Source organism: Pleurodeles waltl, chromosome 5 (assembly GCF_031143425.1).
Source record: "Pleurodeles waltl isolate 20211129_DDA chromosome 5, aPleWal1.hap1.20221129, whole genome shotgun sequence".
NCBI classification, from domain to species: domain Eukaryota; kingdom Metazoa; phylum Chordata; class Amphibia; order Caudata; family Salamandridae; genus Pleurodeles; species Pleurodeles waltl.
In genome coordinates this window covers 1,853,425,433-1,853,440,871 of record NC_090444.1, presented here as the reverse complement: position 1 = coordinate 1,853,440,871, position 15,439 = coordinate 1,853,425,433, and the positions used below count along the sequence as shown (strand labels likewise).

The 15,439-nt window shown below is 55.8% G+C and overlaps 1 protein-coding gene across 2 annotated transcripts in view; it reads right to left on the bottom strand.

Moving 5' to 3' along the window:
• Positions 1–15,439, bottom strand: part of LOC138296871 (uncharacterized) — a 246,381-nt gene that overhangs the window by 225,183 nt on the left and 5,759 nt on the right. The gene's annotated exons all lie outside the window — the stretch shown is intronic.

Sequence of the window (15,439 nt, the reverse complement as noted above, 5' to 3'; positions counted from 1 at the left end):
GTGGCTGAAGAATGCGAGAAATAGAGAAAAAGAAAGGGTGGGAGTAAATAAAGGAGTAGGCGGTGGGTACAGGGCATGTTTAACAAACAATTGAGAGAGCTGAGAAAGGAGAAGAGCAAAACTGCATCGAGAGAGAGGGAGAGAAGGAACTAGAGAGAAAATGGTGCGAAAGGGATAACGAAGCAGAAACAACAGCAGAAGAAGGTAGGAATGAGTGGGAACTTCTGTGAGCGGAGTAAGGAAGAGACGAGATAGAGAAAAGGATGGAACAGGAAGTGACGGACGAGAATGGAGTAGTGGGTTTCGAGAAGGAAGGGAGGACGGAAGAAATAAAAAAGCATAAAATAACATAATGAACAAAGAAGGAAAATACTGAAAATGGAATGATGAAAAAGAAGCTACAAAGAAAAGGGAAACTAAAAGATAAACATAAAGAAAGGGATGAGACTGAAAGAAAAAAGCAATTAGAAATGAAGAGGAAGAAACCAAATTAAACAACAAAATAAAACAGGAAGGCAGATGATAGAATATATAAAAAGAAAATTGAAAGGAAGTTCAAACTGGAATAAAAGAAATAATTACATGAATAAAGAACAAGCATTTGCAATGCAATCGGTCTGGCGTTTGCTTGAGTTGGAGCCAGTAGCGTTGTAAACTTCTAACTGGACTTTTCTTGCCACTTAAATTGAAAATGAAAAGTAAAACAGTTGACATGAGCGAGCTGATTCAAAGCGCTGCAGCCGCCATGAGCACGAAGGAGAGACTCAAAAGGAAAAAGAAGTTCGCTCGCAGTCAAACGTCTTGACAAACGGGGTCAATGGCCAAGGAGGTAACAAAACCGCCCCAGGGAGGGACAAACGTAAAGCATTTACCAATGATAACAAGGGATTTTTAAAAGGCAGGCACATGAACGAGTGATAGTGATGGGCGTGCGGTGGGCGTGGTTAAAAGCCCACAGATAGATTACAACACGTCAGAGCGATTGTGCGCTCGACCTAAAAAAGGCCCGAAATAAACAAGAAAAAGGAGGAAAGAAAGAAAATGAACTAAAAGAAGGGAAGGAGAAATAGAGACAAGAAGTAAGTAAGTTTGTGAAAGACAAAAGAAGGAATGAAAGCAAGGAGAAGCTGAAAAGATGAAAAAAAGTTAGCAAAGGAAGAAACAAGTAAAGAAAAAATAAACTGACGAAAGATAAAAAAAAGAAGGAATTAAGGAAAGAGAAGAGAACAAAGGGAAGGAGAGAAGGAAACTAAGAAGGAATGGAAAATAGCAAAAAATAGGAATATAATAATGCAGATAACGAAAAAGATGAAGTGAAGCAGGAATAAAACACAGAGTGGGAAAGAAAAGGAAGAGGGGACAGGTTGGCAGAGAGGAAGGAGTATTTCATAATGGTAGACTAGGAGAAAAAGCAGAAATGGAAAACAAAATGAAACAAAAAAAAAAGACAGCGCCTCGAGACACTCACAGATGATTTTCCAAGCTCTATAAATGTTGGATTGATTGATTGAAACATGTGCAAGATACACTGGCCCTGTCACCAGGTGATGGACATAATGCAATGCTCGGGTCACTTACCAGCAGTGTTCTAAGTGGGCCAGGGCCTGTCAGGGCCTGGCAATGCCAAACAAGTCTCACCTTTGGAACCTATTGGCTTTGGCAGTGGTTTTCAGCCATGCTGTGAAGCATCCCCATGCTGAGCAGCATGGATAAAGGAAACTAAAAAAGCCGCTATGACATTTTGTATGCAAGGGCATGACCTTTGTGCGTGCTTACAAAATGATGGGAGCGAGTTTTTTATTCCCCAAGTCACCACAGATCAGGCCAGAGTCCACAGGTATGATCACAGACCCTCTCACCCGGCCCATGACAGCCCAGTATCCTTAGGACAAGGCGGTCTGCTCCATGGATGGGCCCCCACATGTTGTGTCATAGACCAATGTAGATAGGTGAGATCACAAGCTCCACCTGCCATGCCACAGTCTAGGCCAGTGTCCACAGGTGAGATCACAGACCCCACCTGCCCAGCACACCCCAGTATCCACAGGTGTGATCACAGACCCCACCTGCCCTGCCACAGCCCAGTACCCACAGGTGAGATCACAAGCTCCACCTGCCATGCCACAGCCCAGTACCCACAGGTGAGATCACATACACCACCTGCCCTACCAGCCCAGTACCCACAGGTGAGATCACAGACCCCACCTGCCCTGCCACAACCCAGTACCCACAGGTGAGATCACAGACCCCACATGCCATGCCACAGTCTAGGCCAGTACCCACAGGTGAGATCACAGACCCCACCTGCCCTGCCACAGCCCAGTATCCACAGGTGTGATCACAGACCCCACCTGCCCTACCACAGCCCAGTACCCACAGGTGAGATCACAGACCCCACCTGCCCTACCACACCCCAGTATCCACAGGTGTGATCACAGACCCTCTCACCCGGCCCATGACAGCCCAGTATCCTTAGGACAAGGCGGTCTGCTCCATGGATGGGCCCCCACATGTTGTGTCATAGACCAATGTAGATAGGTGAGATCACAAGCTCCACCTGCCATGCCACAGTCTAGGCCAGTGTCCACAGGTGAGATCACAGACCCCACCTGCCCTACCACAGACCGGTGTCCACAGGTGAGATCACAGACCCCACCTGCCCTACCACACCCCAGTATCCACAGGTGTGATCACAGACCCCACCTGCCCTACCACACCCCAGTATCCTTAGGACAAGGCGATCAGCACCATGGACGGGTCCCCACATACCCTGTCACAGACCAGTGTTCATAGGTGTGATCACAGACCCCACCCCCCATCTGCCCCATGACAGCCCCTTATCCATACGACAAGGCGTCCTGTCCTAAAGACCAGACTTCAGGTTCCCTGTCACAGCCCAGTGGCCACAGGTGAGGTCACAGTCCCCACCTGACCTACCACAGACCGGTGTCCACAGGTGAGATCAGAGACCCCACCTGTCCTACCACAGACCGGTGTCCACAGGGGAGATCACATACACCACCTGCCCTACCACAGCCCAGTACCCACAGGTGAGATCACAGACCCCACCTGCCCTGCCACAGCCCAGTACCCACAGGTGAGATCACAGACCCCACCTGCCCTGCCACAGCCCAGTACCCACAGGTGAGATCACAGACCCCACCTGCCCTACCACACCCCAGTATCCACAGGTATGATCACAGACCCTCTCACCCGCCCCATGACAGCCCAGTATCCTTAGGACAAGGCGGTCTGCTCCATGGATGGGCCCCCACATGTTGTGTCATAGACCAATGTAGATAGGTGAGATCACAAGCTCCACCTGCCATGCCACAGTCTAGGCCAGTGTCCACAGGTGAGATCACAGACCCCACCTGCCCTACCACACCCCAGTATCCACAGGTGTGATCACAGACCCTCCCACCCGCCCAATGACAGCCCAGTACCCTTAGGACAAGGCGATCTGCACCATGGACGGGTCCCCACATACCCTGTCACAGACCAGTGTTCATAGGTGTGATCACAGACCCCACCCCCCATCTGCCCCATGACAGCCCCTTATCCATACGACAAGGCGTCCTGTCCTAAAGACCAGACTTCAGGTTCCCTGTCACAGCCCAGTGGCCACAGGTGAGGTCACAAACCCCACCTGACCTACCACAGACCGGTGTCCACAGGTGAGATCACATACACCACCTGCCCTACCACAGCCCAGTACCCACAGGTGAGATCACAGACCCCACCTGCCCTGCCACAGCCCAGTACCCACAGGTGAGATCACAGACCACACCTGCCCTACCACAGCCCAGTACCCACAGGTGAGATCACAGACCCCACCTGCCCTGCCACAGCCCAGTACCCACAGGTGAGATCACAGACCCCACCTGCCCTGCCACAGCCCAGTACCCACAGGTGAGATCACAGACCCCACCTGCCCTGCCACAGCCCAGTACCCACAGGTGAGATCACAGACCCCACCTGCCCTGCCACAGCCCAGTACCCACAGGTGAGATCACAGACCACACCTGCCCCTACCACAGCCCAGTACCCACAAGTGAGATCACAGACCCCACCTGCCCTGCCACAGCCTAGGCCAGAGTCCACAGGTGAGATCACAGACCCCACCTGCCCTGCCACAGCCCAGTACCCACAGGTGAGATCACAGACCCCACCTGCCCTGCCACAGCCCAGTACCCACAGGTGAGATCACAAACCCCACCTGCCCTACCACACCCCAGTATCCACAGGTATGATCACAGACCCTCTCACCCGCCCCATGACAGCCCAGTATCCTTAGGACAAGGCGGTCTGCTCCATGGATGGGCCCCCACATGTTGTGTCATAGACCAATGTAGATAGGTGAGATCACAAACTCCACCTGCCATGCCACAGTCTAGGCCAGTGTCCACAGGTGAGATCACAGACCCCACCTGCCCTGCCACACCCCAGGATCCACAGGTGTGATCACAGACCCTCCCACCCGCCCAATGACAGCCCAGTATTCTTAGGACAAGGCGATCAGCACCATGGACGGGTCCCCACATACCCTGTCACAGACCAGTGTTCATAGGTGTGATCACAGACCCCACCCCCCATCTGCCCCATGACAGCCCCTTATCCATACGACAAGGCGTCCTGTCCTAAAGACCAGACTTCAGGTTCCCTGTCACAGCCCAGTGGCCACAGGTGAGGTCACAAACCCCACCTGACCTACCACAGACCGGTGTCCACAGGTGAGATCACATACACCACCTGCCCTACCACAGCCCAGTACCCACAGGTGAGATCACAGACCCCACCTGCCCTGCCACAGCCCAGTACCCACAGGTGAGATCACAGACCACACCTGCCCTACCACAGCCCAGTACCCACAGGTGAGATCACAGACCCCACCTGCCCTGCCACAGCCCAGTACCCACAGGTGAGATCACAGACCCCACCTGCCCTGCCACAGCCCAGTACCCACAGGTGAGATCACAGACCCCACCTGCCCTGCCACAGCCCAGTACCCACAGGTGAGATCACAGACCACACCTGCCCCTACCACAGCCCAGTACCCACAAGTGAGATCACAGACCCCACCTGCCCTGCCACAGCCTAGGCCAGAGTCCACAGGTGAGATCACAGACCCCACCTGCCCTGCCACAGCCCAGTACCCACAGGTGAGATCACAGACCACACCTGCCCTAGCACAGCCCAGTACCCACAGGTGAGATCAGAGACCCCACCTGCCCTACCACACCCCAGTATCCACAGGTATGATCACAGACCCTCTCACCCGCCCCATGACAGCCCAGTATCCTTAGGACAAGGCGGTCTGCTCCATGTATGGGCCCCCACATGTTGTGTCATAGACCAATGTAGATAGGTGAGATCACAAGCTCCACCTGCCATGCCACAGTCTAGGCCAGTGTCCACAGGTGAGATCACAGACCCCACCTGCCCTGCCACACCCCAGTATCCACAGGTGTGATCACAGACCCCACCTGCCCTGCCACAGCCCAGTACCCACAGGTGAGATCACAAGCTCCACCTGCCATGCCACAGCCCAGTACCCACAGGTGAGATCACATACACCACCTGCCCTACCAGCCCAGTACCCACAGGTGAGATCACAGACCACACCTGCCCTACCACACCCCAGTATCCACAGGTGTGATCACAGACCCCACCTGCCCTACCACACCCCAGTATCCACAGGTGTGATCACAGACCCTCCCACCCGCCCAATGACAGCCCAGTACCCTTAGGACAAGGCGATCTGCACCATGGACGGGTCCCCACATACCCTGTCACAGACCAGTGTTCATAGGTGTGATCACAGACCCCACCCCCCATCTGCCCCATGACAGCCCCTTATCCATACGACAAGGCGTCCTGTCCTAAAGACCAGACTTCAGGTTCCCTGTCACAGCCCAGTGGCCACAGGTGAGGTCACAGTCCCCACCTGACCTACCACAGACCGGTGTCCACAGGTGAGATCAGAGACCCCACCTGTCCTACCACAGACCGGTGTCCACAGGGGAGATCACATACACCACCTGCCCTACCACAGCCCAGTACCCACAGGTGAGATCACAGACCCCACCTGCCCTGCCACAGCCCAGTACCCACAGGTGAGATCACAGACCACACCTGCCCTACCACAGCCCAGTACCCACAGGTGAGATCACAGACCCCACCTGCCCTGCCACAGCCCAGTACCCACAGGTGAGATCACATACACCACCTGCCCTACCAGCCCAGTACCCACAGGTGAGATCACAGACCCCACCTGCCCTGCCACAGCCCAGTACCCACAGGTGAGATCACAGACCACACCTGCCCTACCACAGCCCAGTACCCACAGGTGAGATCACAGACCCCACCTGTCCTGCCACAGCCCAGTACCCACAGGTGAGATCACAGACCCCACCTGCCCTGCCACAGCCCAGTACCCACAGGTGAGATCACATACACCACCTGCCCTACCAGCCCAGTACCCACAGGTGAGATCACAGACCCCACCTGCCCTGCCACAGCCCAGTACCCACAGGTGAGATCACAGACCCCACCTGCCCTGCCACAGCCCAGTACCCACAGGTGAGATCACAGACCCCACCTGCCCTACCACAGCCTAGGCCAGAGTCCACAGGTGAGATCACAGACCCCACCTGCCCTGCCACAGCCCAGTACCCACAGGTGAGATCACAGACCACACCTGCCCTAGCACAGCCCAGTACCCACAGGTGAGATCACAGACCCCACCTGCCCTGCCACAACCCAGTACCCACAGGTGAGATCACAGACCACACCTGCCCTAGCACAGCCCAGTACCCACAGGTGAGATCACAGACCCCACCTGCCCTACCACAGCCTAGGCCAGAGTCCACAGGTGAGATCACAGACCCCACATGCCATGCCACAGTCTAGGCCAGAGTCCACAGGTGAGATCACAGACCCCACCTGCCCTGCCACAACCCAGTACCCACAGGTGAGATCACAGACCCCACCTGCCCTACCACAGCCCAGTACCCACAGGTGAGATCACAGACCCCACCTGCCCTACCACAGCCTAGGCCAGAGTCCACAGGTGTGACTAGAGGCCCAGCCTGCCCTGCCACAACCCAGTACCCACAGGTGAGATCACAGACCCCACCTGCCCTGCCACAGCCCAGTACCCACAGGTGAGATCACAGACCCCACCTGCCCTGCCACAACCCAGTACCCACAGGTGAGATCACAGACCCCACATGCCATGCCACAGTCTAGGCCAGAGTCCACAGGTGAGATCACAGACCCCACCTGCCCTGCCACAACCCAGTACCCACAGGTGAGATCACAGACCCCACCTGCCCTACCACAGCCTAGGCCAGAGTCCACAGGTGAGATCACAGACCCCACCTGCCCTGCCACAGCCTAGGCCAGAGTCCACAGGTGAGATCACAGACCCCACCTGCCCTGCCACAACCCAGTACCCACAGGTGAGATCACAGACCCCACCTGCCCTGCCACAGCCCAGTACCCACAGGTGAGATCACAGACCCCACCTGCCCTGCCACAGCCCAGTACCCACAGGTGAGATCACAGACCCCACCTGCCCTACCACAGCGTAGGCCAGAGTCCACAGGTGAGATCACAGACCCCACCTGCCCTGCCACAGCCCAGTACCCACAGGTGAGATCACATACACCACCTGCCCTACCAGCCCAGTACCCACAGGTGAGATCACAGACCCCACCTGCCCTGCCACAGCCCAGTACCCACAGGTGAGATCACAGACCCCACCTGCCCTACCAGCCCAGTACCCACAGGTGAGATCACAAGCTCCACCTGCCCTGCCACAGCCCAGTACCCACAGGTGAGATCACAGACCCCACCTGCCCTGCCACAGCCTAGGCCAGTACCCACAGGTGAGATCACAAGCTCCACCTGCCCTGCCACAGCCCAGTACCCACAGGTGAGATCACAGACCACACCTGCCCTACCACAGCCCAGTACCCACAGGTGAGATCACAGACCCCACCTGCCCTGCCACAGCCTAGGCCAGAGTCCACAGGTGAGATCACAGACCCCACCTGCCCTGCCACAGCCTAGGCCAGAGTCCACAGGTGTGACTAGAGGCCCAGCCTGCCCTGCCACAACCCAGTACCCACAGGTGAGATCACAGACCCCACCTGCCCTGCCACAGCCCAGTACCCACAGGTGAGATCACAGACCCCACCTGCCCTGCCACAACCCAGTACCCACAGGTGAGATCACAGACCCCACATGCCATGCCACAGTCTAGGCCAGAGTCCACAGGTGAGATCACAGACCCCACCTGCCCTGCCACAACCCAGTACCCACAGGTGAGATCACAGACCCCACCTGCCCTACCACAGCCTAGGCCAGAGTCCACAGGTGAGATCACAGACCCCACCTGCCCTGCCACAGCCCAGTACCCACAGGTGAGATCACAGACCCCACCTGCCCTACCACAGCCTAGGCCAGAGTCCACAGGTGAGATCACAGACCCCACCTGCCCTACCACAGCCTAGGCCAGAGTCCACAGGTGAGATCACAGACCCCACCTGCCCTGCCACAGCCTAGGCCAGAGTCCACAGGTGAGATCACAGACCCCACCTGCCCTGCCACAGCCTAGGCCAGAGTCCACAGGTGAGATCACAGACCCCACCTGCCCTGCCACAGCCTAGGCCAGAGTCCACAGGTGAGATCACAGACCCCACCTGCCCTGCCACAGCCTAGGCCAGAGTCCACAGGTGAGATCACAGACCCCACCTGCCCTACCACAGCCTAGGCCAGAGTCCACAGGTGTGACTAGAGGCCCAGCCTGCACCAGAACCTCCAAGAGAAAACCACTAGTTTCCGGAATCTGTCCACAGCCTGTACCTGCCCCATTTTAGGCCGGTTTCCGAGGGCAAGGCGAATGGATCACAGGCCTGCCCCAAGACCAGCCATTATCTGAAACTCAAACCTGTATGTTCGCCCCCCCACCTCACCCACCCCGTCTTACCACTGCTCCCACATGCCTGTTCACAGCCCTCCCCCATCCCCAAGACAGCCTGGTATCCGTAGGACAAGACAGCCTGTCCATGGACAGTCCCCACCTGACCATAGCCCATTACCATGAAAAGAGAGTCTGTCCCAGGAATCTGTCCCCAGGCCCCCCCCCCCACCTGCGCCATGAGACCCCCGCAGGCAGCCTGATCCAAGGACCTGTCAACAGCCCCCACCCGCCCAGGCCTCTGAGTGACAGCGACAACCTCTCAGGTTTGAAACAATGGAAGCTCTGTGGATGGGTCTGAAATGGTGACCTCCCCCCCCCCCCACCCCAACAGCAGGCGCCAGAGAGACCCCACCCTCCCTTCTCTCACACCCCTCTGAACTGCTGACGGTGCTTTATTTAAAGTCTCTTCTGCCTGAGAGTGAGTGAGTGAGTGAGTGTGTGTGTGTGGGGGGGGTGTGGTTGGGGGGGGGGGGCAAGGGGGCAGGTGTAACCACTACACCCAGCGGAGGAGGCTCCTCCCCAGTTGTTGTTTCCGTCACTGTAATGATTCTGACGTCATGGGCTTACAGCCTGCGACCTGTCCTGAAATTAAACACAGTCAAGGGCACTGATTGGTTATGGCCTGGGGCGGGGGTGTGAGGGTTGGGGTGGCAGATGAGGCCTGGGCAGTACATGGGCAGCAATGAGAAGGGCAACTGGCGGGGGTAAACACTAGCACACGAAAAACAGCAGGAAAACACATGCACTCATGGGCTGCTGGGCGAAAAAAAAGTAGTTCTCTAAATGTGAGCAGTGGAAGGATACATGCCAAAAAATTAAAAGGATGGTGAAATGGATGTGTTCCGTGGGCGGAGAAACAGAAAGAATATGGCAAGCAATCGAATAAGAAGCGAGCAAAAGAGGGTGACAATTAACCCAGCCAATGGCCAGGCTCTAAGCCCACTGCAAGATTTTGGTATGGTCCCCAAGAAGTCTTTCAAGCAGTCTGTAGGCGAGACCTAACCAAGCAGACACCACACCTTGCCCCACACAGTAGTACCTCCACCTACATTTCACTGCAAAGCAGCGATCGTTTGAGGCACTGTGTTTGCATAAGATGTTTAAATAAGAGTTTGCATGTATGTATGTGTCTATATATACCTAGGGATATACAAACCTACATACAATCGTATTTTAAAATTTTAAGCAAACATTTAGAAATAATTATAGTTACATATGTTGTACACACGCACGCCCATATTTATGCACGCCCATTCACACTCTTCACAGTTGTCCTTTTGCAGATGTCCTCACCTGTGTTATTTGTGTAACCCAGGTGTAGGAAATTATACGGTGGCTTTCTAAAAGGAATCTGACCAGCTGAAGTCACTTTACACACTCTAATAACCTCTAAAATCACATCCCCCCCAACCAGTAGTATGCCTATACATCTAACAATCATGTAGCAGGACCCCTTGACCAATCTAGGACCAAGGCACCTGAGATATCAACATCCACTACAGCAATGTGACGGTGTGTCCTCCATAGAAGGGACAGGCCAGGAATGTCACATCGGCATATAGGAATGGGTCTCCAAGTCCAGCCAAGTGTGCTCAAAACCACACCTGGTAAGTACACACATAAGGTAGGTAACACCTTTTTTGCCACCTTACAAAACTCTACTTCTTTCCACCCACTCACATGACAGTTTCACTCAATACTGTACATCCAGGACCAATGTAATAGAGTCAAGGAGTAGTTTTCCACCATTTCATAATCTATAACATTGGTGCCCACACATAAGGCTAGTTGCATCAGTCAGAACTGAAGCATCGCATATGTGTTTTTGATGCATTGCTGAAGGTGCACTTGTTCTAAGCCCAACTTCAGCAATACGTCACTTTTTGGGACGATGCTTTACGGCATCCTTCCTTTGGATGTGTCAGTATTTCTGATGCATCCATGGGACCCTACACCATGGTGCGCCGTATTGTAATATGGCGCATCTATGGCAACGTAAGCTGTTTTCATGCAGCGCAAGTGATTTTGACACATCGCAGCCAAAACACAGCGATGCGTAAATGAGGCCCTAAGACATTTTGCACGCTAATACTGCGCTGAAGGAAAAACAAACTGAACTGTTGATGCATTTACATCCTGGGGGTGACTGACTGCACCTGCCAGCACACTGTCCCCAGTTATACATCCATGATCAAAAATGCTGGGGAACTCAGTCATAGGGTGGGTACAAATGGGAGTTCAGTGTGTCACAGTGTTCCAACTGGTACAAACGAGTGCCCGTATTTTACACTGGAGTCAGCGGTGGGAGTCCAGAGAGTTGATGGATTAATCCAGACATGGGACTTCAAGTCACAATGCAAAAAACAACAGAAGAGAGAGAGAGGGGGGCTGCAAAACCACCCATCAGCTGGGAAAACTTGCTTCGCATCACACAGGGTACAGTGATTCATAATTAAAAATGTCCTGATGATGACCAGGCAAATCAAGAATGGGCTGGAACGTTAAGATATGCAATTAAACTAGGAAAAGAATGCATTTGTTGATTACTCATTTTAGAGTGCTGCTTACAAATGACTCCTTGATAATTGCATTTTTTGTAATACACAGTTTTTTGTGTTATCACGATGAGCATTGGACACAGTACAATTGTGCACATATTCTGGATTTAAAAACACAATTTGTTTTTTAGTTACACTGAATGTTATTGGCTCATCCCATCCACTGAGTTTTGAGTAGTGATGAATGATTCCTGCTGGAACCACTGCTTCCTTATTTAGCTAATTCCAAATATTTTGCATTGGTGTGTTGGGTTGCTATAGTGTGTGGTGTGTGTCTTTGGAAATACGTCACACCCAGTGCAGAGTCCAGGGAAAGGGGCCAAACCCAGGCACACTGTCCAGAGGTAGCCACACCCAGTGCACACTGTCCAGAGGTAGAGAAATCCCAGTGCACACTGTCCAGAGGTAGAGACACCCAGCGCACACTGTCCAGAGGTAGAGACACACAGTGCTCACTGTTCAGAGGTAGCCACACCCAGCGCACACCGTCCAGAGGTAGCCACACCCAGTGCACACTGTCCAGAGGTAGAGACACCCAGTGCACACTGTCCAGAGGTAGCCACACCGAGCGCACACTGTCCAGAGGTAGAGACACCCAGCGCACACTGTCCAGAGGTAGCCACACCCAGCGCACACCGTCCAGAGGTAGCCACACCCAGTGCACACTATCCAGAGGTAGAGACACCCAGTGCACACTGTCCAGAGGTAGCCACACCGAGCGCACACTGTCCAGAGGTAGAGACACCCAGCGCACACTGTCCAGAGGTAGCCACACCCAGCGCACACTGTCCAGAGGTAGCCACACCCAGCGCACACTGTCCAGAGGTAGAGACACCCAGCGCACACTGTCCAGAGGTAGAGACACCCAACGCACACTGCCCAGAGGTAGAGACTCCCAGCGCACACTGTCCAGAGGTAGCCACACCCAGCGCACCCTGTCCAGAGGTAGCCACACCCAGCGCACACCGTCCAGAGGTAGAGACACCCAGCGCACACTGTCCAGAGGTAGAGACACCCAGCGCACACTGTCCAGAGGTAGAGAAACCCAGCTCACACTGTCCAGAGGTAGCCACACCCAGCGCACACCGTCCAGAGGTAGAGACACCCAGCGCACACTGTCCAGAGGTAGAGACACCCAGTGCACACCGTCCAGAGGTAGCCACACCCAGCGCACACCATCCAGAGGTAGAGACACCCAGTGCACACCGTCCAGAGGTAGCCAAACCCAGGCACACTATCCAGAGGTAGAGACACCCAGCGCACACTGTCCAGAGGTAGAGACACCCAGCACACACTGTCCAGAGGTAGCCACACCGAGCGCACACTGTCCAGAGGTAGAGACACCCAGCACACACTGTCCAGAGGTAGCCACACCGAGCTCACACTGTCCAGAGGTAGCCACACCCAGCGCACACTGTCCAGAGGTAGCCACACCCAGCGCACACTGTCCAGAGGTAGAGACACCCAGCGCACACTGTCCAGAGGTAGAGACACCCAACGCACACTGCCCAGAGGTAGAGACTCCCAGCGCACACTGTCCAGAGGTAGCCACACCCAGCGCACCCTGTCCAGAGGTAGCCACACCCAGCGCACACCGTCCAGAGGTAGAGACACCCAGCGCACACTGTCCAGAGGTAGAGACACCCAGCGCACACTGTCCAGAGGTAGAGACACCCAGCGCACACTGTCCAGAGGTAGAGAAACCCAGCTCACACTGTCCAGAGGTAGCCACACCCAGCGCACACCGTCCAGAGGTAGAGACACCCAGCACACTGTCCAGAGGTAGAGACACCCAGCGCACACTGTCCAGAGGTAGCCACACCCAGCGCACACCGTCCAGAGGTAGCCACACCCAGCGCACACTGTCCAGAGGTAGAGACACCCAGCGCACACTGTCCAGAGGTAGAGAAACCCAGCGCACACTGTCCAGAGGTAGCCACACCCAGCGCACACTGTTCAGAAGTAGAAACACCCAGCGCACACTGTCCAGAGGTAGCCACGCCCAGCGCACACTGTCCAGAGGTAGCGACGCCCAGTGCACACTGTGCAGAGGTAGAGACACCCAGTGCACACCGTCCAGAGGTAGAGACGCCCAGTGCACACTGTCCAGAGGTAGAGACACCCAGCGCACACTGTCCAGAGGTAGCCACCCCAGGTGCACACTGTCCAGCGGTAGCCACCCCAGGTGCACACTGTCCAGCGGTAGCCACCCTAGGTGCACACTGTCCAGAGGTAGCCACCCCAGGTGCACACTGTCCAGAGGTAGCCACCCCAGGTGCACACTGTCCAGCAGTAGCCACCCCAGGTGCACACTGTCCAGAGGTAGCCACCCCAGGTGCACACTGTCCAGAGGTAGCCACCCCAGGTGCACACTGTCCAGAGGTAGCCACACCCGGTGCACACTGTCCAGCGGTAGCCACCCCCGGTGCACACTGTCCAGCGGTAGCCACCCCCGGTGCACACTGTCCAGCGGTAGCCACCCCCGGTGCACACTGTCCAGCGGTAGCCACCCCCGGTGCACACTGTCCAACGGTAGAGACACCCAGTGCACACTGTCCAACGGTAGAGACACCAAGCGCACACTATCCAGAGGTAGCCACACCCAGCTCTCCCTGTCCAAAGGTAGCCACACCCAGCGCACACTGTCCAGAGGTAGCCACACCCAGTGCACACTGTTCGGAGGTAGCCACACCCAACGCACACTGTCCGGAGGTAGCCACACCCAACGCACACTGTTCGGAGGTAGCCACATCCAGCGCACACTGTCCAGAGGTAGAGACACCCAGCGCACACTGTCCAGAGGTAGAGACACCCGGCGCACACTGTCCAGAGGTAGAGACACCCGGCGCACACTGTCCAGAGGTAGAGACACCCAGCGCACACTTCCCAGCGGTAGCCACCCCCGGTGCACACTGTCCAGAGGTAGAGACACCCAGCGCACACTGTTCAGAGGTAGAGACACCCAGTGCACACTGTCCAACGGTAGAGACACCCAGCGCACACTGCCCAGCGGTAGCCACCCCAGTGCACACTGTCCAGAGGTAGAGACACCCAGCGCACACTTCCCAGCGGTAGCCACCCCCGGTGCACACTGTCCAGAGGTAGAGACACCCAGCGCACACTGTTCAGAGGTAGAGACACCCAGTGCACACTGTCCAACGGTAGAGACACCCAGCGCACACTGCCCAGCGGTAGCCACCCCCGGCGCACACTGTCCAGAGGTAGAGACACCCAGCGCACACTTCCCAGCGGTAGCCACCCCCGGTGCACACTGTCCAGAGGTAGAGACACCCAGCGCACACTGTTCAGAGGTAGAGACACCCAGTGCACACTGTCCAACGGTAGAGACACCCAGCGCACACTGCCCAGCGGTAGCCACCCCCGGTGCACACTGTCCAGAGGTAGAGACACCCAGCGCACACTGTTCAGAGGTAGAGACACCCAGTGCACACTGTCCAACGGTAGAGACACCCAGTGCACACTGTCCAGGGGTAGAGACACCCAGCGCACACTGTCCAGAGGTAGAGACACCCAGCGCACCCTGTCCAGAGGTAGCCACACCCAGCGCACACTGTCCAGAGGTAGAGAAACCCAGCGCACACTGTCCAGAGGTAGCCACACCCAGCGCACACTGTTCAGAAGTAGAAACACCCAGCGCACACTGTCCAGAGGTAGCCACGCCCAGCGCACACTGTCCAGAGGTAGCGACGCCCAGTGCACACTGTCCAGAGGTAGAGACACCCAGTGCACACCGTCCAGAGGTAGCCACGCCCAGTGCACACTGTCCAGAGGTAGCCACGCCCAGTGCACACTGTCCAGAGGTAGCCACGCCCAGCGCACACTGTCCAGAGGTAGCCACACCCAGCGCACACCGTCCAGAGGTAGCCACGCC